The 23,995-nt window shown below is 41.3% G+C and overlaps 1 protein-coding gene across 3 annotated transcripts in view; it reads right to left on the bottom strand.

Annotated features, from left to right (window-relative positions):
* HHAT (hedgehog acyltransferase) overlaps window positions 1-23,995 on the bottom strand; it is a 194,963-nt gene that overhangs the window by 148,173 nt on the left and 22,795 nt on the right. The window contains exon 1 of one of the 3 annotated variants that reach the window (XM_039697797.1): window positions 216-302. The exons of 1 other annotated variant lie outside the window; for it this stretch is intronic. The gene's annotated coding sequence lies outside the window, so the exon portion shown is untranslated. One more of the 3 variants, XM_039697799.1, reaches the window with a different exon arrangement.

Raw genomic sequence — 23,995 nt, 5'->3', positions numbered from 1 at the left:
GGTTTCCTAGCGAGGGGCAGACGGGCTCCGAGCAGCGGTACACTCGGCAGGGCACCGCGGCTCCAGGACCCCGCGCTCGCTGCCGGGCCCGGCTCCAAGGGCTCACACGGCTCACGGCTGGCGGGGCTCTCGGGACTGAACCAGGACCGGATCCCGGCTACTCTCACCGACCCGGGACAGAAGGGAGGGAAGGGGAAACGCCGCTGCCGCCTTACCTGAGGAGGGCTGTGCCGCCGGGAGAGGAAGGAGCGGCAGCGGCGGCCTCGGGCGGGCTGAGCGGAGGCTCCACGCCCGCAGGGCAGGGGCGGGAGCGGGGCGGAGCTCCCGGCCTGCGCGGCCCCGGGCGAGCGCTGGGCGGCGCTGCAGCCCGCGGGGAGCGCGCCCGTACGGGGCTGCGTGCGCGGGTAAAGGGTGTGCGCTCGGCGGCGGGCGTGAATGCCTTGTGGGGTGTAAATACACACCTGCGGGGTGTGAATGCACTTATGGGGTGTAAATACACACCTGGAGGGTGTAAATACACTTATGGGGTGCAAATACACACCTGCGGGATGTAAATACACTTATAGGGTGTGCATAGACCTACAGGGTGTAAATACACAGCTACGGGGTGTAAATACACAGCTACAGGGTGTAAATACACTTATAGGGTATGCATACACCCACAGGGTGTAAATACACTTATAGGGTGTGCATACACAGGTGAAGGGTGTAAATATACTTGTAAGGTGTGCATACACACTCAGGGTGTAAATACACTTATAGGGTGTGCTTACATAGCTACGGGGTGTAAATACACTTGTAGGGTGTGCATACACGCCCACAGGGTGTAAATACACAGCTACAGGGTGTAAATACACTTCTAGACTGACATACACACCCACAGGGTGTAAATACACTTATAGGGTGTGCATACACCTACAGGGTGTAAATATGCAACCACAGGGTGTGCATACACCTACAGATTGTAAGTACACAGCTACAGGGTGTGCATATACACCTAAAGGGTGTAAATACACTTATAGGGTGTAAATACACACCTGCAGGGTGTAAAGACACACCTGCAGGGTGTAAATACACTTATAGAGTGTAGATACACATCTACAGGGTGTAAATACACAGCTACGGAGTGCGAATACACATCCGCAGGGTGTAAATACACTTATAGAGTGTAAATACACCTACAGGGTGTGCATACACCTACAGATTGTAAGTACAGAGCTACAGGGTGTGCATACACACCCACAGGGTGTAAATACACAGCTATGGGGTGTAAATACACTTATAGGGTACAAATACACACCCACAGGGTGTAAATACATTATAGAGTGTGCATACACCCACAGGGTGTAAATACACAGCTACAGGCGTAAATACACTTATAGGGTGTGCATACACAGCTACAGGGTGTAAATACACCTACAGGGTGTGCATACACAGCCACAGCGTGCATACACCTACCCAGGGTGCATGCACACAGGGTTCTCACACACCTACAGCCTGCACACACTGCTACAGAGTGTCCTAACAGGCTTTCACAGCCTTCTCGCCCACTCTCACCAGAGTGCAAGGCACATTTATGCTGGGGCACTGTTTTTACCATTAGCACAACACAATCTGATAAATCAGCAGGTCTGAACAGCACCACCAAAGCAAGAGCATGAGGATAGAAATGCTGGTGGTGACAACTCCCTCCTGGATCAAACTGCATTTTAGAAAGGGCTTCCTCCTCCTCCTGGCACTGCAGACATGACTAATGAACCTCACTGTTCCTAGAGTTAAAAGCACACTGACTTTCCAACCCCAAAGGTTTGAGTGATCTGTGCTCATCTGATCTTGCACCAAGTGACTTTTAACCCACTCTGTTGCTGCGATCAGTGGTGCCATATATTAATGGGGGGAAAATATTTCATATCCTATTGGACATTGTTGCTAGATCTTTAAGTTCCTCTTGCGAAGTAATATTTCTGTTCCCCTGATCACCTGGCTGCACCCTCAAATTCCTGTTTCTGGATCTTTGAAAGCCAGACTTCTATCTGATACTCCAGGTGAAGGCATAGAATCAAAGAATCACAGAATCATTAAGCCTGGAAAAAACCTCCAAGATCATCAAGTCTAAACATTGTTGCTAGATCTTTAAGTTCCTCTTGCAAGGTAATAATTCTGTTCCCCTGATCACCTGGGTGCACCCTCAAATCCCTGTTTCTGGATCTTTCAAAGCCAGATTCGATCAGTCATTTCTTCAACACTTCCGGGAAGGGTGGCTCCACCACCTGAAAACCACCATGTCAACTAAACCATAGTGCTAAGTGCCACAACCAGTCATTTCTTCAACTTTCGGGAAGGGGGGCTCCACCATCTCCCTGGGCAACCAGTTCTAATGCTTAACTACCCTTTCCATTAAAAAATTCTTCCCAATGTCCAACCTGAAGCTCCCCTGCTGGAGCTTGAGGCTATGTCCTCTTGTCCTGTCAGGGGCTGCCTGGGAGAAGAGACTGGCAGCTACCTGGCTACACGCTCCTTTCAGGCAGTTGAAGAGGCTGATATGGTCCCCTTGAGCATCACAGACAGCGTAGACACCCCCAGCTCCCTCTGCTGCTCCTCACAGGACTCATTCTCCAGACTTTCCACAAGCTCTATTGCCCTTCTCTGACCATGCTGCAGTGCCTCAACATCTTACCTGTAGTGAGGGATTAAGAACTGGACACAGCTCTCAAGGTGTGGTCTCACCAGTGCCCAGTGAGGCAGAAATCCCTGCCCTGGTCCTGCTGGCCACACTATTGCTGGTACAAGCCAGAATGCCATTGGCCCTCTTGACCACCTGGCCACACACTGGCTCATGTTCAGCTGGCTCTCAACCAGCACCCCTGGATCCTTTTCCACTGGGTTGTTTTCCAGTCACTCTGCTCCAGTCACTTATCAGTCTCATCAGTATAAGGAGTTGTCTTCCCTATTTTAACCAGACATGCATCTCCTAATATCTCCAATAATTATCTTTGTCCATCAGAGCCTATGATAACCTTGAACAATTTTTGCCTTTTCCTCAATTTTTCTTTCTGCCTCTCTTTGCCAGAGAATGACTCACCTCCAGTTTATGGTGTCAATTGTGATAGCCCCTAGAGATATTAATTGCATTTATTCTGTGGAACTGCTGTAAAATCTCAGGGTTAGGAATATTCTCCTCTATGATGCCCAGATGCTATTCTCTGATGACAGTACTCCCCCAGTCTTTTGTCCTCATCAGTTTAGTTAGTACATTACCCACCCCCTCCCCCCTGCCAAAAAAACCTGACAACAGACTGCATAACAGCACCAAAGCAGCAGTCCTGAACTTGTAAAAACATTTCCAAAGTACTGCAGCTGAGTTACAGCCACTAAGGGTCAGCAGAGTTTGTTTTCCCGCAGTTTTGTGGTTTCTGGTCATCTGTCTGAAAGCCGGCACAGACACCAGGCCCTCTAGATGGCTGCATAACACCAGCAGTATGCCAGCTGCAAAAACGGAATAGGTATAACAAAGTATAGATTTTACATCAAGTTACTCTGAAAAGGACATATTTATCACTAGTTATGTGGTGACATTCAAAAGCCCTGTATGGACCAGGTACCAGCCACCCTTCCACAAGGGTCACTGCCAAGCCCAGTGAGCAGGAGCACTGACAAACTTGACAACAGCCCCAGCTGGAAGATCTCACTGTCTGGAATTCTACATTAGATTTTTTTCCCCCCCACCTTTATTGAAGCCATTTTTTATAATACAACAAGTCGAGTCTCAGTGAAGGAGTTTGTAAGAGTAGCTGTAAACTAAGCTGTTGAAAATCACTAGCACAAATACCTATGCATTGACACAGCCCTCACAATTTTAACCAGGTACCAGCCACCCTTCCACAAGAGTCTCTGCCAAGCCCAGTGAGCAGGAGCACTGACAAACTTGACAACAGCCCCAGCTGGAAGATCTCACTGTCTGGAATTCTACATTAGATTTTTTTCCCCCCACCTTTATTGAAGCCATTTTTTATAATACAACAAGTCGAGTCTCAGTGAAGGAGTTTGTAAGAGTAGCTGTAAACTAAGCTGCACAAGCACAAATACCTATGCATTGACATGGCCCTCACGATTTTTGATGGCATGAATGAAAAGCAAGTTCTACTACTCCTATAGGCACTGACAGGCAGCAGTGGAATCTGCAAAAACTCTAGAAAAATGGCAGCAGAAAGTCCTATTTGTCATTTGAGCAGCAGGGAGGTAACAGGTATTATGTGTCTCTTGCCCTGTGTCTCAGCAGCTACACAGGCCTGGCAGCCTCTTCAAAGCATATGCCCTTTGAGAAGAAAGCAGTGTTACTCTGTGTACACATGGCAGCTTTCTCTGAGGCCAAAATTAACAATCAGCCTTAGGCTTAATGATGATTTGTGATGGCAGAGATAATTTCTTGGTCAAAGTCCGGAGCATCTCTTCTGTTTGAAGGTTTGTACTGTGCTTACCCATTTCCAGAATGGCTGCAGAGTGTCTTCCCCCCACCTCCATGAACAGAGGGTCAGACATCTTGCAGATTGTGTCAGGCATCACTAGCAGAGAGTCTGTCCCTAATAGATGTTCATGTCCCCTTTTTTAACTTCTATCACTTCTGAAGCTGGCATAGCACCTGAGTTGTTCTGTACTGTAACAGGTAAGTTAAACTGTAAAGTTCAAATGCCATTTGGTCAAAGTCTCCATTTCTTATGTGGCAGGTTGAGATGTGGTTATTAGAAACTTAAGCAAAAAAAAATCCAGAATGAAAAAGGACACAGGTAACAGGAGGCCTTTAAAAGAGGCTCTTACCTTTGCCTTTCTATGCAAGGTGAGCTTTTACAAAACTCTTTAAAATCATAGAATGGGTGAGGTTTGAAGGCACCACAGTGTGTCATCTGGTCCAGCCTCCCTCTTCAAGCAGGGTCATCCCAGACCACATTACACAGGATTGCATACAGACAGTTCTTGAATTTCTCCAGTGAGGGAGACTCCATAACCTCTCTGGACACGCCGTTACAGTGCTTTGTCAGCTGCCCAGTAAATAAATTCTTCCTCATATACAAGTGGAACTTCCTGTGCATCAGTTTCTGCACATTGTCCTTGTCCTATTGCCCAGCACCACTGAGCAAAGCCTGGTGCATTGTAGAGTGTGCCCCCTGTTGACAGAGTGACAAAACTATCCTTTGTCCCCCTCAAAAAGAAAGAAGCCCAGAAGTTTCTGTCATAGATTAGGTGAAAAGCCACGTCATAGGACCTTGGAAACTTCACCTCAAGTTTAAGGGTAGCTAATTGGATAGGAGCCAAAAAGTCCTGCCTGAACAATTGGGTAGAAAAAGAAGAGAACAAAGGAACTAATTGCTTTTGTGAGGTGTTTTACCAGGAGCAAGATCTCTTGCACCTGGCTCGATTTTTTCTGTTTATTATTTTGCCTTTTATTAAACCTTTGTTTCCAACACTGCAGCAGAAGCCATCCTGCTTATTTCTATGCCTCCAAAGGTAGCTGAGCTATCTTGGGTGTATTATATTCCTCTGAGAGCTTATTTGACCTGGCTCAAGGAGGAAAATATAATAGTCCATCTTCTTGACACTCCCACTCCAGACACTGACAGACATTGATGAGGTCCCCTCTCAGATGTCTCTTCCCAAACCTAACATGCCCAGTTCCTTCAGCCCTTCTTCATAAGCAATGCTCCTGTCCCTTAATGATCTTTGTTGCTCTCCTCTAGATCCATTCTGGTATCTCCATGTCTCCCTTGCACTAAGGCACCAACAGGACACAGCACTCCAAAGAGGTTCACCAGGGCTGGGTAGAACCTAGTGATTTCTAGGGCCTCATCATGGCCATGGATAAAAGGCAAGGTGAGGGTTGTGAAAGACAGTTATGTGGGAAAACGAGGCATTTTGCAGCTGGAAAAATATAGCAAATATTAGGTTTTTCAGGAAACTGTTTTTGTAATTGTCATTGGTTTCACATCGTGTTAAGAAATCAAAAAGAGTCTATATCTACTCAGCAATGGATTTCTCAAGGAGGCTTCCCAGTGAGGGTTCTCACTGGTTTTATTTTTTTAATATAAAGTCCCAGTGGGCATTACATGCCCTAGAGCTTTCTCTCCCAGGCTGAGATCTCACACATTGACTCAATACTCTTGTTTTTATTCACCCTCTGGAAATCACGCAGCAATGCCCCCTGCATGCAACATCTGAATGATGGGACACAATCAGCACCCACTGAGATTTTGCAGGTTAGAAGTTCAGCAGCAGATAGAAGGCTAAGGTATGTATATTTTGGAGAAATCACCACTATGACAAGAAATCTCCATGTAGCAAACCAGCAGTATTAAAACTGGAAAATTGAAATATATTAAAGGTATGGTATGTACAAAGAGAGGTAAGTGTGTCTTCCAGTAACCAAGTTAAATGTGACTTTAACTTGGCTGTTGGAAGACACACTTCCAATGAGGAGTGGAGGTTAACATGAACTCTTTGTCTGGAGATCTCAAGCCCACAGTCATGGACTCTAGGAAGACAACATGCAAGTTTATCCTTTTTGTCTTGTTCAGCTTGGCTTAATGGAAAGTGGACGTTACACTAAGCCAGCAGCATTACAGAGTCCCATCTCTAAAGGCTCCTCTCTCCTCTGACTCCCAGCTCTGAAATGGGCTTGTTGTGAAGTGCCAATCAATTTTTATCTTATCACCTTTAGCCATATTTATGTAGATAGTGTTTATATAGAGAGCCTTATGATTTGCAAAGTTACTGTTTCTGTGCACACTTCATGAGTCCCTTATAACTTTGAGAACTTGCTTCATGCTCTGAGACTGGAAAAGTATCTTCACTCTTTTCACTGGGAATTCATAAAACTGCTTTTGGAAAAAGTACAGTAAATAATTACACTATTGTAACTAAGCAGCTCAATGTTGAATTCATGCTGGACACCTCAGAGGCATCCTCATCAATACACTACCTGCTTTTCTTACTAAAGCACTCAACTAAACCACACCTCCTGCTCAGAGCCTTTTAAGGGATTTCTTCACTGATAAAATATTCTTCCCTCTCAAGAAATGACAGTTTTGAGAGGTTTGACATCCTTGCTCTCACCATGGATGCAGAGACCACTTGCATATGGGGGCCATACCTGGGGTGAAGTTTAACTGTGCTACCTTAATTGTGTCTGAATGACACACATGATGATAGCTCATCATGTTTAAGTCTAAGTTTCTAAGTACTTAGCTATTAAACACATAGGTGGGTTGTTTTTTTTCTCACAATACCCCTTAGTACTTATCCAAAGTTATGCAAGAATTCAAGGAATTAACAATATGAGATACAGTGAAAAGGACCAAAACTTGCCAAAATTATACTTATTGAATACTTATTGAAATCAGTGAACAAAGTCCATCGAAAAGACAGGAGAAGAAATAGGTGAATTGAAATTCTTAAAAAAAAAAGTCTCCACCAAAGTGAAAAGAATAAAAAGGCAATGGGATTGCATGAAGTGCAGGGAAATGGACCAAACTTTGTCCAACTGATCTTCATTGAATTCACAAGATTTCATTTCTTTTCATGAAATTAAGAAAGGATTGGAATGAGATGAAGTGCAGAAAAATTAAATAAAAGTTTGTAAAAAATATACTTTTTGAAATTATTAGAAAATTAAAATCTCAGTGTATAATTTCCTTTTATGAAATGAAAATGCTTCATTTTATGAAAGGGGAATGAAATCTCAAGATTTTGATGAGTATCATTTCATTAAGTTTCAGCTCCTTTCACTGCACTTCATTCTATTGCATTTCAATATTTTTCCTTTTTATAAGTAATTTTATAGTTTTTTATTTAATTTCCATTCATTATATTTCCTTTTCTTTTTTCCCACTTATTCCATGATTTCTCATTTCATTTCATTTCCTTTCATGAAGTGAAATCTCAACATTTCATGAAATGAAATTAAATCCGCAGATTACAATGAGTATAATTTCATTATGTTTCAGTTATTTCACTGCTCTTTACTTCATTCCATTCCATTTGTCTTCACTTCTTTTCAGAATTTTTGGGTTTTTCACCCTAACAGGTAATCAAGTTTGGGCCTGTAGTTTATGTGCCCATCCACTTGCACAGGCTTAATCTTAAAAGGTCTGGAGGCAGCAATGTCGTGAGCGTCCCATGATTCTGCTGGCATGTCTTTTCCAACCCGAGTGTCCCTGGAGCTCTAGGCTCTTTTTCTCTCTCAACTCTACCTCTAAGCCTGATGGCATCTTATTGCTGGGACTGTGGTCCACATCACCATGCGTGGTTCAGATTAGAATTATGTAGGAGCAGCACAGCTGGGGCCCTGCCTGCATCGTCTTGGCATGCCATTTCCAGCTGCAGAGTGCCTGGAGCCATAGGCTCTTTTGCTCTCTCAATCCTAACCCCAAAACAGCTTGGCACTGTGGCACAGGTCCCCATCTCCATAGATGGCCCAGATTAAAAAGTGTGGAGACAGCAACATTGGCACCCTGCTATGATGCCCTTGCAATGCCGTTTCTCGCCCCAGTGTCCTAGAGACATAGGTCCTTTTCCTCTCTAAATCCTAACTTCAACTCTAGCCCTATTGGCAGTTTCCCAGAGGTTTTCACTGCCACAGGTGGCCCAGAGTACAAAGGGAGGAGGCAGTAATGTTGGCACCCTGTCGTGATGCCCTTGCAATGCCTTTTGCAAGGGACAGTGTCCCTGGAGCTGTAGGCTGTCAGCTCTCTGACCCCTAACTCTAACGGCAGCTTGCTTCTGCTGTCAAGATTCTCATCACCAGGGCTGGACTGGATTAAAAAAGTGTACAGTGACCAATTGTAGTGCCTGCCATTATGCCCTTGCAATAACTTTTCTAGCCTTAGTGGTATCTTTCCAACATCAGATCGTATCTGTATTAGAAAATTACATGAAAAGTAAGTCAGCCTGAAAAAAGGATGTAGATGAAAAAGAAAAGCAATGGTTCCTGTTTTGATAGATAAGACTAGATGTAATGTAGAACTCACAGAGGACACAGCAACAGTCTCTGGATCCAGACCTGGTACCCACCGAGACAAACTTCAAGGTTGAGAGTAGAATGAACTACAGAGAAATGTTACAGCTAAGGGAGAGCACCCAGAGCTGTTGTACAGGGTGAGGAAGCTTGTTTAAAACATGGACATGTTGTTCAGGGGACTTCAGTCAAACTGGCACAACCACCTTTTAGTCTTACACCTGTCCTCATGTAACTGTTATAAGTCTATAACCACAGTGTCACCAAATCTGCACATTAACTTCTCTGGAAACAATTTCTGCCCCTCAGTAACACTTCAGCAGACAAGCAAGTGAAGAACATAACTATTCTCTGCTTCAAACTACTCTTCACCAATTAATTATTTCCCAGCTAAGATTTTTCTAGTTATCAGAGGGAAGTTTTTTCCATGTGTTCAGATAGGAGCATCATACATCTCTAAATTACAGTGTTTCATACATATAAATAGATCTACTAAGTAAAGATCTGCTTTTCTTCATCTAGACAGACAGGCCTTAACTAGGGAGAAGTTATTTCTTTCTTGGCACCAAGAGGTACATTTCATCAGAAACACTTGTATGATGGGGTTGCAAGAATAATGAAGTTACTCTTGGAGAGAAAAAGTCCAGGTTCATAATGGTCCATATGACCCTCATTTGGCCATCTCTACCTTCTAAGGGAGTTTATTTTAGAACTGGCAATTTGTTTTTGAAGGTGTTAGGCTTTGCTCTGTCCTATATAAGAGGTAACCCTCATATATCCAAGCAGTCCATTCTCCCATGGAACGGACTGCTTGGATATATGGGAGTCAACACACACTGTTCTCACAGGGAAACCAGAACTGTGTGTACACAGCTACAAAGGAGAAGATTCCCATCCAGTTTCACCCCAACACAGAGGCACTGTGCCCAAAATATCTGGTCCTACTGAAAAAAAAAAAAAAAAAAAAAAGAAAGCAAAAGTATGGTAGCTATTAGGGACCCTTTAGTCTTGAGGCTAGAAAACAATTTGTATTAAGAGAACTTGAGAGCATACTCAAGTTTTTTTCTAATTTCATTGTTGTATAGAACTGATTTGTTCAACTGAGACTTCTGTCTTTGAGGAAAGAGTCAATGCTACCAGCCCAGCTCTCCCAGGCAGCCTAACAATAGCAAAACACAGAGTGTGTTCATTTAGTAAGAACATGAAAATACCACCAGGTGAGCAAGCAGGTTGCAGTTTCAATAGTGTTTTCATCACAAACATTCTGAATTCTTTTAGTTATTATGAAAAGCTCTTTGACAGTGTAGTTTTAAGTAAATTGTTCTCTACTAAGCTTTTTTATTTATTCTTTAAAATTTCCATCATTGGATATTAGTCTCTTCAAAGGAAGAGCAACTTGTCAGAAAAAAACGCCTTTTTCAGAATTTAATGAGAACATTTCTTCTTTCTTTTCTCTTAAAAGGATTATAATGTGATGGGTGAAATATAAAGAAAAATTAGCCCCATTGGAGAGTAAGTTCCAAACAATATTTTCTTTTTACACAATATGAACTGGAAGAGCAGGATTTTGCTTTAGTTCATCAACCAAGCAAATTATTAATTAACCCTAATGGCAAAATCTTTCTCCTGGTAGATGTCCCAACCTTAAAACACCCAGCCTGGCTTCAGATCCTCCAGTCTCTTCTAAAAAAAAAAATAAAAAATTATCATTGTTATGTGTATCATTGCTATTTTATTCAGGGCTCAATAAACTGTACAGCTGGAGTGGCAGGTTACTCCCTCAGATGGGAACTAACACAGACGATTTTTAAAAAAAAAAAAAAAAAAAAAAAAAAAAAAGTTATCATTGGTATTTTATTCAGGGCTCAATAAACTGTACAGCTGGAGTGGCAGGTTACTCCCTCAGATGGGAACTATCACTTGATTACACTGTAAAAGGTAGCACAATCAAATTCAGATCCTCCCTGGTGTAAACCTGCAAAGCACTGCAGACATGAACTAGCTAAGACTTTTGTCCTGTTAATCTCAGAATCCCTACATTAGGTGTAACATATCCAAGGGTTCACACCAGACCAAGGATGAAAAAAAGATTAAGCTCAATAATTAAAAGGACAGAAGAGAGGCTTCACAAACTGCTTGTCTTAGGTTACAATGTAAGATGTGACCAAAAGTATGTGTTCTATCACCATCTTCATAAGTTGTTAAAAACAGGTGGGGCAGTGTTATTTATCTTTTCCATGGACTCATCCCTGATGAGGGGTCCCCTCCAGTGAGATATCTTCTGCTAATTGGCCATCGAGTCTCACTGCATGGTTCATAAAATTACATCATCCCATTGTGAAATGCTTGGCCCAGGGGGAGAAACAAAGCATTCCTACCTGGATATAATCTGAGATTTGGAACACCACAAGCAGCCTTTCTTACTGGGTTCCCAGAGAACAAGAACTACAAAACCACCACTGGACCTTCAGAGGACTACAGACTCTTCTACAGGATCACCGCTTCAACACAACCACATCTATAATTTCAACAGGACTGCAGCCACCATTGAATCGGACTGCTACCATCATCCTGACCAACAGGGTGTCAGGTTGCATCCTGACTCTGTCAGTTTAAGCCAGTGTTTCTGTATTATTGCCTTTATCTTAATCTTCCTATTAAATTGTGGTTCTGACTTGGGATCTCCCACTGGTTTGCTTTCAAACTAGTACATTGTTTCAACATGTTTTCATTTTTCACAAAGAACAATTCCTTTAAAGTGCTGGGGCGGTGGGTTTTCTCGCCACATTTTGTGGAAATGCTTGGAGCTGTTTGGAAGGGACAGAGAAAAGACCAAAGCTAAGGTGGTCAAGCACCACTGGCACCACAAGCATAAGAGAAATAAGATTGGCTTGATGTTAGCAAAAAGTGTCGCCAGTAGGGACAATTAACCTCTATCAATAAACAGTTCTCACATATAATATTGCTGCATTTACACTTTATTTTGTCTGAGAAACCTATCAAAAAGAATCCTTCCTGGCTCCCCTTTTTATAGCAGGAAGGGACATGAGGGCTGGAAAGCCAGCTGACCAGCTGTGTGAACTGATCTCCATATCAGAGCTCTCAGGTTATCTCAGTTTACAGCCATATTTGGCTGAAGTTTATGCTGATCTGCAAGGCCTCTGGGAAGCCATCTAATGTAACCAAGTGGGATTTCACATACACTCTCCCACTGCTGCACATACTAAAGACTAAAGACTAACGTGACAGGAGCAGCACAAAGTATTTGGCTGAAGTTTATGCTGATCTGCAAGGCCTCTGGGAAGCCATCTAATGTAACCAAGTGGGATTTCACATACACTCTCCCACTGCTGCACATACTAAAGACTAACGTGAAAGGAGCAGCACAAAAGGACAGATACCTGTGACACCATCTAGAGTCCCACCCCATAGGCCTTTGGGAAAGGGCTAGGGAAACTACACAAGAATTTCTGAGTTGTCTTGTCATGATTCACAATCCAGGACTTGGTGCCAGACTTCCAGGCTTGACTGGCTCTCAGAGAAGTCTCAGTATTCTTGGTACATGTTGAAGCAATCTATACGGAAATGCAATAAAATGCAGTAAAATGCAGTAATCTATTTTTTTCAGAATGGGTATTAATGTGGAAAAATCTCTGCATAGGACATTAGTCCCCTGGGAAATCATATTCCGCACATTATATTCCTGAGATGATCCCATTTCATTAGCAGATTTTGTGCCTTTTGCCTTAAGCCTGTGGAGGCTGGTTGCAACATGAGAAAAGATGACACGTGTCATCACCACCACCCCAAAAATCAGACAACAAGCAACTTTCTACACCCAGTTCTAAATGATAGGGGGCTGGGAAACAGAGGGAGTTTCAAGATAGCTGCTCGTTTCCCTCTGTGACTGGAAACTAATTGTTGCATCCACAGAATACAAAATGAAAGGGAAGAAAGACATAAAAATGCAGGCAGTAACAGTCTTGTAACAGCAAAATTAACAGAATTATATTCTCTGTCTGCAAGACCATGCTGAAAACTTGCAGTATTCCAAATCATACTCTTTTTTATGATGGGTTGAGGCAGCATCTTGCTTTAGTATTTTTTATTGGAAACGTCAAAAAAATTATTTGAACCAGACGTATTACATGTGTGCACATTTTAGGGCAACTCTGACTTAGCAGATGCCTTGTATTAATAATATACAGTTGTGACAGGAAATGTGGTTTAGGTTCCTGGAAAAACATAAAAGCTAATTCCATTACTCCATTTCATGGTGCTTTTCCTCAAATGCTAAACTGGTTTTGATTATACTGAAACCTTATAGTGAGGAAACTTTGTCAAGAGTATTATCGCTGCTTATCCTCCTTCTTACACATCTTCCCCTGCTGACCTACATTCTGGACTACCTGTGAACAAGCCTAAAACACACAGACAAAATTGTCCTACAAGACCTGGAAATGTTGCAGAGTCCTTTAATAATTTCAATTATAATTTTTCCTTGGAGGTTCTGTGTTCTGCTTCCCATTCTCTTTTTATTCTGCCTGAATAAAAGCATTCAAGACTCTCACTTTAACAAAACATTTCAACAACAACCACCCAAAACCTCTTATCCATAGTAACTAGACAAATCATGGTAATTGATCTCTGGAGAGAGTTTATTAAAAGCCTAAGCACAAACACTATCCAGAACACTGCTGTAATAAGCATGAACTCAAACAAATGCTCAGTTTACTATCTGCAGTTCATCACTTCAAATATTTCAAGCAACTGACTTGAAGAGAATTTTACTCTAGGAAAAGGGAAGCATGTTCTGGCGGATTAAGAAATAATACTGAAATGAATTTGCTTCAACTAACTTTGTCTTCAGTGCCAGAAGATGCATACAGCTTATGGATCATTGTATGTAAACAAAAGTTACAATAAGAATACATTACTTCCAATGCACCTAAATATATGTCTTTTTCACTAAACCTCAATTAAACCCTGAATTCAAGAACATTAGTCTGATGATTAGCAAGCTATTTTATAGCCAAAGAAGGATAAAAATATTTAATTGATACCTGTCTGTAGAAAAGGATAACCAAACAACAACAATAAAACAACCCATACCACGCAGACAAACATCTACTGCTAATATTGTGTTTGGAGCAAAAGCAAATGTCTGGAGGTGAATTTCAAAGTTAGAAAAAGCTGAGTTTAATAAGAACTTAAGTGAGCTGCCCACAATGGAAAGAAAGTGCTTTGAGGTTTCACAGGGTTCAACCCCTCCCCTGCAGAAAGCTCTCCATCAGGGTATCAAATAACAGTACACTTAACCAATGAAATAACAAATCACTGAGCTTTCATTTTTCCATCACGATACAGAACCCAACACTGAACTAGTTAGTGTGTAACTCCCACCCCGCCCACCAGAGCTATCACATCCATATCTGGATTTGTCCTTACCCCCCCCCCAGCACTACAGTATTTTTCACAGCACAGCTGATTCCTGTCAGTCTAAGTGCTTGTTTTGGTTTGTGGGATCTTGAAAAGTTCTAGTTATCAGCTTTGGGTTTGACCCACACTGTAGAGATGGGTTTGACCCAATGTACGAGATGATACCCTCAACAATATGGCCACGGTAGCCCTCCAAAGGGTAATGTTTGGCAATATCACTGGAATCACACCAGGAATTATGTTTACACACATTTTGATCCAGGCAGATTAGGAAAGGCCACAAATAGATTCCCATTTTGAGCAGGTTGAGAAAACATGAAATGAAGAAATCTGGTTTTAATTCTGGAATGCCTTCTCTCCTGTTACTTTTACTACACACTTTTACTAATCTATAACAATCAGCAATTGGTCTGAGATTAGCTCAGCTGGGTGGAGAATAGTGCTAACAATGCCAAGGTTACAGGGTTTGATCCCTGCATGGACCATTCACTAAAGAGTTGAACTCAATGATCCTTCTGGGTCCCTTCCAAATCAGACTATTCTGTGATTGTGTAAGTGTTTTCAGAAGATTTTTCTCTGCAAACTGCACCTCTTATCTATCTGATAGTTCCTGAAGGAGCAGAAAGCGATTTCATAAGGAAACAAGAATCATGCATTCCTATGAAGAGATTTTTTGTCTAAAAAGGGGATGTCAATAGATGAGGCGCACAATTTAATCTTGCTCAATGTGAGGAATAGAGAGTGAACTACTCTTTTCTCAAAGAATGTACCCTAAAGTCCCTTCTGAGGCTATAGTAAATTAAAATATATGTAGGTAAATACTTGTTCAAGAATTCTGCTTTACTGCTTCATAACACAGCAGTAGACAGAAGCCATGTCCCTTAACTACCCTTCTGCAGACTCACATCAATACAAATCATAACAGAGTTTTGGATCTTGTACCCACCTTAAAGTCATCCAGAAAAAAAAAAAAATCTATAAATTGGAATTAATGGAATTAAATGTACTAAACAATGTCTTAATTTGGATTGTAAACATTGCAGAGAAAGATTTTATCAGCTCCTAGGGAAACCAATGCATAAAAGCTGAAAAATTCTGGTGACAAACTTCAGATTAGCAGCTGTAAGGTTAATTATCTGGTGGGTCAACCTCCACATTACTAGAATATGCACTACCACACACAACTCTCAAAGAAAGACTAAATTTCTTCATTACAGTCCAGACTGCCAGCTGACTACAAGACAGCTTTCAGCAAGAAATCCTGGTAAATCATCTGCAGTCTGTGTAATGCAGATGATTAGACTACATTTTTACTCTGGTCAAGTTTGGTCTTAAACTACATGAAACACCAAAAATTACGGTATATCCATCAAGGGAAAAGCCGAGTAATTTGCACAGAAAAATAGAAAACACAGTGGCAAGAGAGGCAGCATTTCAGTGGAGCCAAGACTTGGCCAAGCCTCAAAAAGTTTCAAGTGAGCAGATTTCAGCACCTCTCTGGGTAACCTATTTCAGAAATACAATACCCTCCTAATGGAGTTTTGTCTAATATCCCTTCTGAAAAGTGATATTCCAAATATCAACAGATTTAATTAATTTACTAATCAAAGCCTCCAAGAAAGAAACTAGGAAAAGCTAAATTAGTGTTTCATTATGTTTACAGAGAATCCAGTGAGGCTGAATGGCTCACAGGGATCTACACTGTATATACAACATTCACACAGCTGACTTGCCACAAATTGTGGTGAGAAACTTCAGAGGATTTTTGAACTTACATCCTAGAACTTTTAAGAGTATGGTATTCTGGGGAGCAAGATGTCAAATTGACTTCTTCATTATCATTCTGAGCATTATATATACACCAGTAAGTATCTTTGTATACATTTATACAGCCTCTCCAACATGGATACATTAAGATTTTCAGTAGAAAAAAAATGTGTGTCAAAGCACTGGAGCTGTGTGCTTTGAACAGATAAAAGAAATAATTGAACAAAAGCATTTTATTTAAAGTTTCAATTTTGATAGCCCATAACACATTATGTTTTTGTATCTCTAGAATTAAATAAACCTCTGTGGAAATATTAATTTGTAGGTATTAGGGTGCGTGGGTGTATGGCTCCAGCCAGTATTTTTACGTACAAGAAGGTATTCTTACAGATTCAGTGTTACTAAGGGAAAAAACATGCTGAAAAAATACCATAAGCAATTTAATAAGTAAGTGCTCATAATAAATACATCAATGCACCAAAGGGTTTGAATACCTCCATTTGGTGTAACATCTGATATTATTCTGTGATTGCAACTCCACACTCCCCTTTACATGGAAAGATAAAAGTTCACCATAAGACTAAAGCTAGCAAGACTTCCTAAATGTTGTAGTCATGTTTCCATAGCTGCACTGCTCTAATAATATAGCTGGAGAAAACTACAACTGCTTGTGGCATAACACTGAAAGCATGGAAGCAAGCAGGCAAGTACACAGGGAAAACTCGTGTTTTCTTTGGTGCAAGGTGCTCCCTCAGTAGGTTGACTGAACGAGCACACAAGCGAAGGACCAGGCACCGCTAAACCGCTGCGCTGCATGTTTGCACTGCAGCTGCAGGGCAGCGTAGGGATGGCTGAGCTGGCTTTATGCGAGCTTGCTCACATGCTGGGCAGGGTCAAGCTGCAGACCAGCCTGCCAAGAAGGCTGGGTAAGCCCTCTGCTCACCTCCACACAGCTACACTTAAACTGATCCCAGTGTCTGAGTGGGCCCAGAGCATTTCCACTGCATGCTGCCGACAGAAGTGAAAACATGTCCTTTACAGAGAACAACCAGTCAAGCCTAAAAGGAGCTGGGAATCTCCTCCACACAAACATGGAAAAGAGCTGACTTGACTAATCTATACACAGTTGTATTAATGAATCTCTAATTAAATCTAGCACTTTGGAAAGGTCAATAACACTGTTCCCGTTGGTGAATTTCCATCCATGACTACTGAGATTTAAGTAGCTTACTTTTTTTTCCAAGAAAGGATTACCAAGGAGAGAATACTGCCTATTTTTTGTGATTTACTAAAATAGTGAGTCTAAATCATTAGATCAGATCATAGCATTACATTTCTTCCAAAAATTCTGCTTTTCCACAAAGGACCAAATTATATTTCAAACCTGAACAGAATTTATAGTAACACACAGGCTGAAGATTTTTACTGGAATCTAATAATGCAATCTGATTTGAAAGAAAATCCCTGGAAACTGGGCAATGGTACAAGCACAATGTGCTCGTGTGCCATAACAATGACAGGGTACAAGTAGTCCCCTTAGAGTCATCTGAAGAGTCAACTGGAAAATACCAATACAGGCGTAGGGTGTTGGAGAGAAAAGGTCTTGGGGGCATTTGTAGGATTATATGATTTTTTTTCTTTCTGGGCACACACATAATTATGTATAACATACAGCCAAAATGAAAGTTTGCATAATTAAGAAGCATAAAATGTTGCTTCTCCTTGTATTTGGCTTGATGGAATTGAGTATTCCACCAAAATTGGTTTAGGAAGGGTAAATGAACTAAGCAAATCTGCTTCTGGTAAGAAGTCTTGTACATGAATATCCAGTACTCTGGTTATTCATATAAAGAGTTGTTTCCTTTGCAGATTTTTGCTTCCATTGAATCCTCGGTCCAAAGGAGAACCTGAAGTACCAGAAGCTGCCATTTAGGTAGTGATGCAAAGTACACTTCATTCTAATTTCATACCAATTACAGACTTCATTGGCAATCTTCAAGAACTTCTAATTTCAAATTAGTTTCTGAGAAAAAAAAATATTGTCAACAGGTGGAGGTTAATAGCTTCTGACTATAAAACCACATATGCTAAATCTAAAAGTTTTGCTGTATCTGCAGGTATTGCCTGTTAAACAATATACTAAAAAGGCCCCGTTTTCTTACATCTGTAGAAAAAATGAGTAACACTGAAGAAATGAGTCCTGAGTAACACCAAGAAAGTTAAATGCATTTCCACAACACAGAGCTGGTAAGTACCAGCTCATAGTGAACTGGTCATGTTGTATTTCTACAGTCTTTCTGTGTCCCTATTCTCAAGAGCAAAGACAGCTCTTTGAATTAAGTGACTCTGAGCCCTGAAAAACTCCATTAAAAATATTCAGCATGGAGATGAGGACACAATGTCTGGCTGAAAAACACCCCAGCTGCATACTGCCAGAAACTGGAAGAGCATATTGAGAGTAATAAGATTGTATGCTTCTCTAGTATTTAAACATTTTACCCTGGGCTCTGGTATTAGCCTATATCACAAATGAGACACTGGAATAGACAAATCTCTGCTCTGAGTCCCAAAGCCATTCTTAGGTTCAAAGGGGAGAGAATGTGGCCTTTTACTCAATCAGATTTGCAGCATGAGTAAATATGCAAAATGTGTTGCCTTTCATTCTGGTTTCATTCACCAGTCCATTCACCCTTCACTTTTCTGCCTGTGTGAAGCCTAATTAATTCTCTTACAGAGGCAAAGTGAATGTGACATCAATGCCATTGACCTCTAGTTCCTTGCTCCCCTGGACACATACCCACTATTTAGCCTCCTAAATCTAAGTTGTTGGACAAAAGTTGCCACAATCTGCCACAGCATGCAACTCTGAAATTAAAGGCACAGCTTAGCAATAATGTCATTTTGTCTTTTGATTTTGTATTGTCCATTTAATTTAACTTTCCAGAATTAAGCAGTAGGATATAAAGGACTATTCTCTCCTGGGAACCAAAGAACAGAAAAGTGCAGGGAGCTCCTTGTGCAGACTTGATGATGAAGACCTCACCATAAATTCTAGTCAGAATGGGTGCTCTGAAGCCCCACTTACCTGTGGATGGTGGTGGATGACTACCTCAGCACTGTGCCACACCAGTATAAACAGCCAGAGCTTTAATATGAGGCCTCATGGTACAGGTACTTCCCCAGACACAACAGTATGAAGCTAGGAGCAGGATCCTGTCTACATGTGCTGTGCCTCCCAGGTCTCTGCTCTTCTAACAGAGCCCCTCCTTACTCCACAGTTTTTGTACTGTCGAGTGCATATGGCCCCTTTCCTTTAGCCCTCGGCCTTGCAGTCACTGAGACTTCACAAGCTTTGGCAAGCAAAGTCCTACACCAACTTCCAACCTCTCATTTGAAACAGAAGAGGCAAATGTCACCCAACCGGCAGACAATGAGGAGAAAAAGCTTTGATACAACAACTTAATAAAACTCCATGTCCTGGTTGTAAATCCACTGTGATCCCATGTTATCAGAAGGAATTCCCACTTGTTTGAGAATGAGAAAGCTTTCTGCTCTACTCTTATCATCCCTAACATCCACACTTCCCCTGCTACTTTGCTTTCCTTGTACAGTACTGCAGCACAGGGAAAATCATGAAGCTGAATTGCTGATAACATCATACCTTTAACAAACTTGCTGACTGATGGATTCCTACCAGAGTCCGTGCTCACTTTTAAATTTAGAAAGGCAGGCATGTAACTTGACTGAAGGGAATATCACCCAATAACTGATTATATTATTAGATAAATGCCTGAAAGGACCAACTGAGCTAAGGAATAAACTCACCATTTTTACTAATGGAGTGTTGCTCTAAGAAAGAAAGGAGGAAAAAAAAAGTGGTTTTACTATTCCAGTCTATTACCAGAACGTGCTATCAAACCACATCATCAGGATGTTCATGAAGAGAGAGGAAAAGCATATGCATGGCAATGTCAACTTAAGATAGAAGGGAAAAATACTTCTAGGGTTTCAAACATCCATTCAGTTCCATCTGATACTTGAATAAAACTCTGCTGGAGTGAAACTGTACAACTGCCATAGATCACAAACCCCAAATTCAGCACAACACAATGGAAACTGTAACCCCACTGGGAAAAACCAAATTAAACAAACACTCAGTACCATCAATGTTTTTAGTGGTTTCTCTCCCTGCAAATACTGCACAGTCTCCTGATCCCCAGAAAAATGGAAACAGCTCTTTATTTACACGAAACTCTTTGGTGCTTGGATCTGCAGAGAAAACAGACCAGATCTCTGAGGATCAAAGATTGCCAGACAAGCCTCTGGTTTGGATTAGTCTCTTTCATCACACCCTTGTCCCAGCTGCTTGTTCAGTAAAAGTGACTCCCTCCTCTCTCATCACAGTACCCATTTTCACAGGAGTTAGTCCCTTTGACTAGATTCTCTCCATTTTGTACAAAATGTCTCTTTTTTCCAAGCAGTCCAATGTGCCCCATTGCACTCTGCCACAACCTGCAAGTGCTGCAAGTGTGAGAAATGCAGACACTCATCTCTGTGAGCCACCCCTTGCATCAAACTGCAATAGTTGTTATCAAAAGGCCACCTCAAAGTCCCACCTTTGTGGCACAGGGGGTGACCCTGCTGTGTGCCACGGGACACGCTCACCCTGGGCCATCCCTTATGGATGGAAGGGTCAAGGGAGGCCAAGTACTGCCCAACTGCACTGCTCTCTCTCTCATGTGGCTTTCAGTTTGTCTGGAAGACAACTGGAAGTGTAGTTGCACTGAGGGAAATTCCTGCTTTGATAAATGGCCCACACAGTTTTATCATGCTTATTCTAAGAGGAATTAACACCAATTTCCCAAGCCCATAGTATTTCACATTGGCTGTGGAGAGAATCCCCAAGCAACCTTATTGGAAGCACTTGTTTTGTCTATTGCTTATTTAACTGCCATTGACAGAGAGAACTCTCCAAGGAAAATTATATTTTGCAGGAACTTGAATTATACTTAAGCCAGCTGTGACAATATCTAAGTGAATTTTAACTTATTGAGAGTTTTGGGTCTCCCTTCCATAAAAAAAAAAGTAAAGTTACTAAAATAAAATAATTGCAAAGCATGGTCACATAACAGTCCATGTATAAAAACTATATAAAAAATCCCAGACATCCTTTAGTTGTGGTGGTTTAATTTCTGGAAAAGTTTTTGGGTTGTTCTTTCAAGGATTTTTGTTTTGGTTGTTTTTTTGGTTTTTTTTTTAGTTTCCAGTTTCAAGCCAAAAATCCACATTTCCACACTCAGAGCACAACAAAGGCCTCTGAAACTGAAACAGTGACAAAAGTGACTTTCTTTTTAAAGATCTGGTGGTTGACAGGGAACTACTATGGGAAACAGATGAGAAACACAGGCTCCAACCAAGCTGTGTGAAACAGGCAGTCTCTGTTTGCTGCCAGACAAAATGGCAGGCACATAGAAGAATTCTCTTTATTTCTGTTATGCTCTATTTTAGGTTTCTGTTAAGAATTGCAAGGAATTTTTCTTTTTGCCCGAGACAATTATCCTGTCCATACCTATCCAAGGTCTGCAGACCCTTAGGAGAGCACAGCTGGTCCCACAGCTGGGCAGAGGTCATGGGCACTGAGTCTGGGCACATGAGAGGGACAAAGCAGCTTGGCTGTAACCTGTCTGCAAAATAGCATAAGGACACAAGGGAGGACAGTTGCAGAACTGTGAAAAGAAAGCTGGCCCATGGATAAATTATAGTCATTGACAAGCAGCTGGGTTGCAAGCTGGGTGGGACCAGTTCCCAAAGAGTTCCTAAACAGTTTTTTTTTAAACAGGAAAGCAAAGCTAATACCTATTTTTGCCAAACAGTTTAATCAAAAAAGGAAGAAACATCAGTTTTACAGATTGTTCATCCAAGTATGTTCTTCCCTGAAAAGCACGAATTATCTGCATGCTTTAAGATGAGTCACCAGTGTCCTGCTATGTCTGCAGAGCAAACAAATTGAAGAGCCAAACCTGGCTCAGAGAGCATCAGGGCATCAGAGAGCAGGCAGTTGCTAAAGGGATGGTTTAGCACTGGCACAGGTTACCAAAACAGTCTGAGCAATTCCCATCCTTATAGGTTTTTAGGCAGACAAACAGCTGCTAGAAATTGTAGGCAGACATAAATCAGGAAGGCCCACCCATATCTCACAATCTCTTCTGGTTCTCTGCAACTATGAAAAGACCTTTCAGGAAGACATTTTACACTTCATTGTCAGCCACAAGTGAAAGGAAAAAAGCTAAAGCCCCACTTTTTATTAATTTACTATCACTCAGAGCACACAGCAATAACTCTGATTTTGGTAATTATTTTTGCTGCTACACAAAAATTAGGTTCATGGAACAAGTGTTCATCCAGGATTTGCCTACATTACACTATGTTGCTACCTGCCTGTGTAGTAACTCACTGTGGTGGAAGAACATCAATCTTGAGTTGAGCATCTGAGGACTGGGAAACTCCAGCAATTCAAATTTAAAAAAAAATAAAATAAAAATCCTTTAGAGCCTCATTGACAAGGGAGCTTTATTAGCAGGTATGACTATGTATGAAGATTTACCTTCTGTACAGAAAAATGCCATTGGTTTTGCTAATTCGGTAAAGATGAGGCAAAGCCATTGGACCTTGATGTATTTATGTAGTAGCTGGACAATTACAACATCAAGGATTTTGATTAAATATTAACAGGATCACTTTACCCTACAGATGCTGGCAATATTCAGGATCTGCTAACTGAAATGGAATCACACTGCCCCCAGTGCATGCAGAATATATGGACATGTATGATTTACAATTACCACAGAGTAGTTCGAGTTATAAACAGCTTAAAGAATTGTTCTTTGAATTTAATCCCAAATTTATTTTTTCTTTGCATTTCTTGGTCAGCTGTTTCTGCCAGCATAAAAATATTGTGGGGGGAAAAAGAGTGATCAGCTGCTAAAAAGGTATTGCTTTGCATAAAGATTTTAGCAATAAAAGACTATTAATATTGCACCCTGGCTTCTGCAGAAATAAACCTGTGGAGTTTTTCATCATGACTTCTGTAATGATTTAAACAAGAGATGCAAGAGATGAAACTAGCAAAAAAGTCACACGTATTATTTGAGTTTTATCTGGTCAGCCTAACCTGAAAGTCTCCATGCTATGTCAATGGCTTCTGACAGAAACCAACACTTTGTCACGAAAAACATAAACCCAAGTGATATTCTGTTATAATTCAGAATTGGGTGGCAGATATGTCTGGACAGCATAGTTGGAGAAACCTTCATATGAGCTTGGCTTGCTCTATTGCCCTATTTACCATCTTACTGTGGACATCTTCAGAATTTGTACAATGCTTACTTCATAAATCCACATTTTGCAATACAGGGAAAGCCCACATGGTGGGATATAGTGTATAAGAAGTAACAAATGAAATTCAGGAAGTCTACAGGAAGACTTGCAAGCTGCATGGGAAGAAATAGAGACATCCACAAATAGAATCAGATTATTGTGATAGCTTAGTGGCACAATAAGTAACTTTAGTTCATTTCTTCCCTCATCTCCCTGAATCTTCACATCTGCTTGGATTTCAGAAATCATAATTCCCAGTCTTTGAACCTGTTCAAAGTACATGGCATATGTTTTTTTAATGCAGAGGTATATAATAATTGCTGTTATGTAATGCTGTAAGTTCCTTGTCACAGGAGGAATAGCAAGCTGGTGATGTGGGGGACCCCACTTCCCCAGGATAAAGAAAAA

The sequence above is a fragment of the Passer montanus genome, unplaced genomic scaffold, assembly GCF_014805655.1.
Source record: "Passer montanus isolate IOZ18808 unplaced genomic scaffold, ASM1480565v1 scaffold12, whole genome shotgun sequence".
NCBI classification, from domain to species: domain Eukaryota; kingdom Metazoa; phylum Chordata; class Aves; order Passeriformes; family Passeridae; genus Passer; species Passer montanus.
Note: the sequence above shows the minus strand (reverse complement) of the source record. Positions and strands in the feature narration are given on the sequence as shown.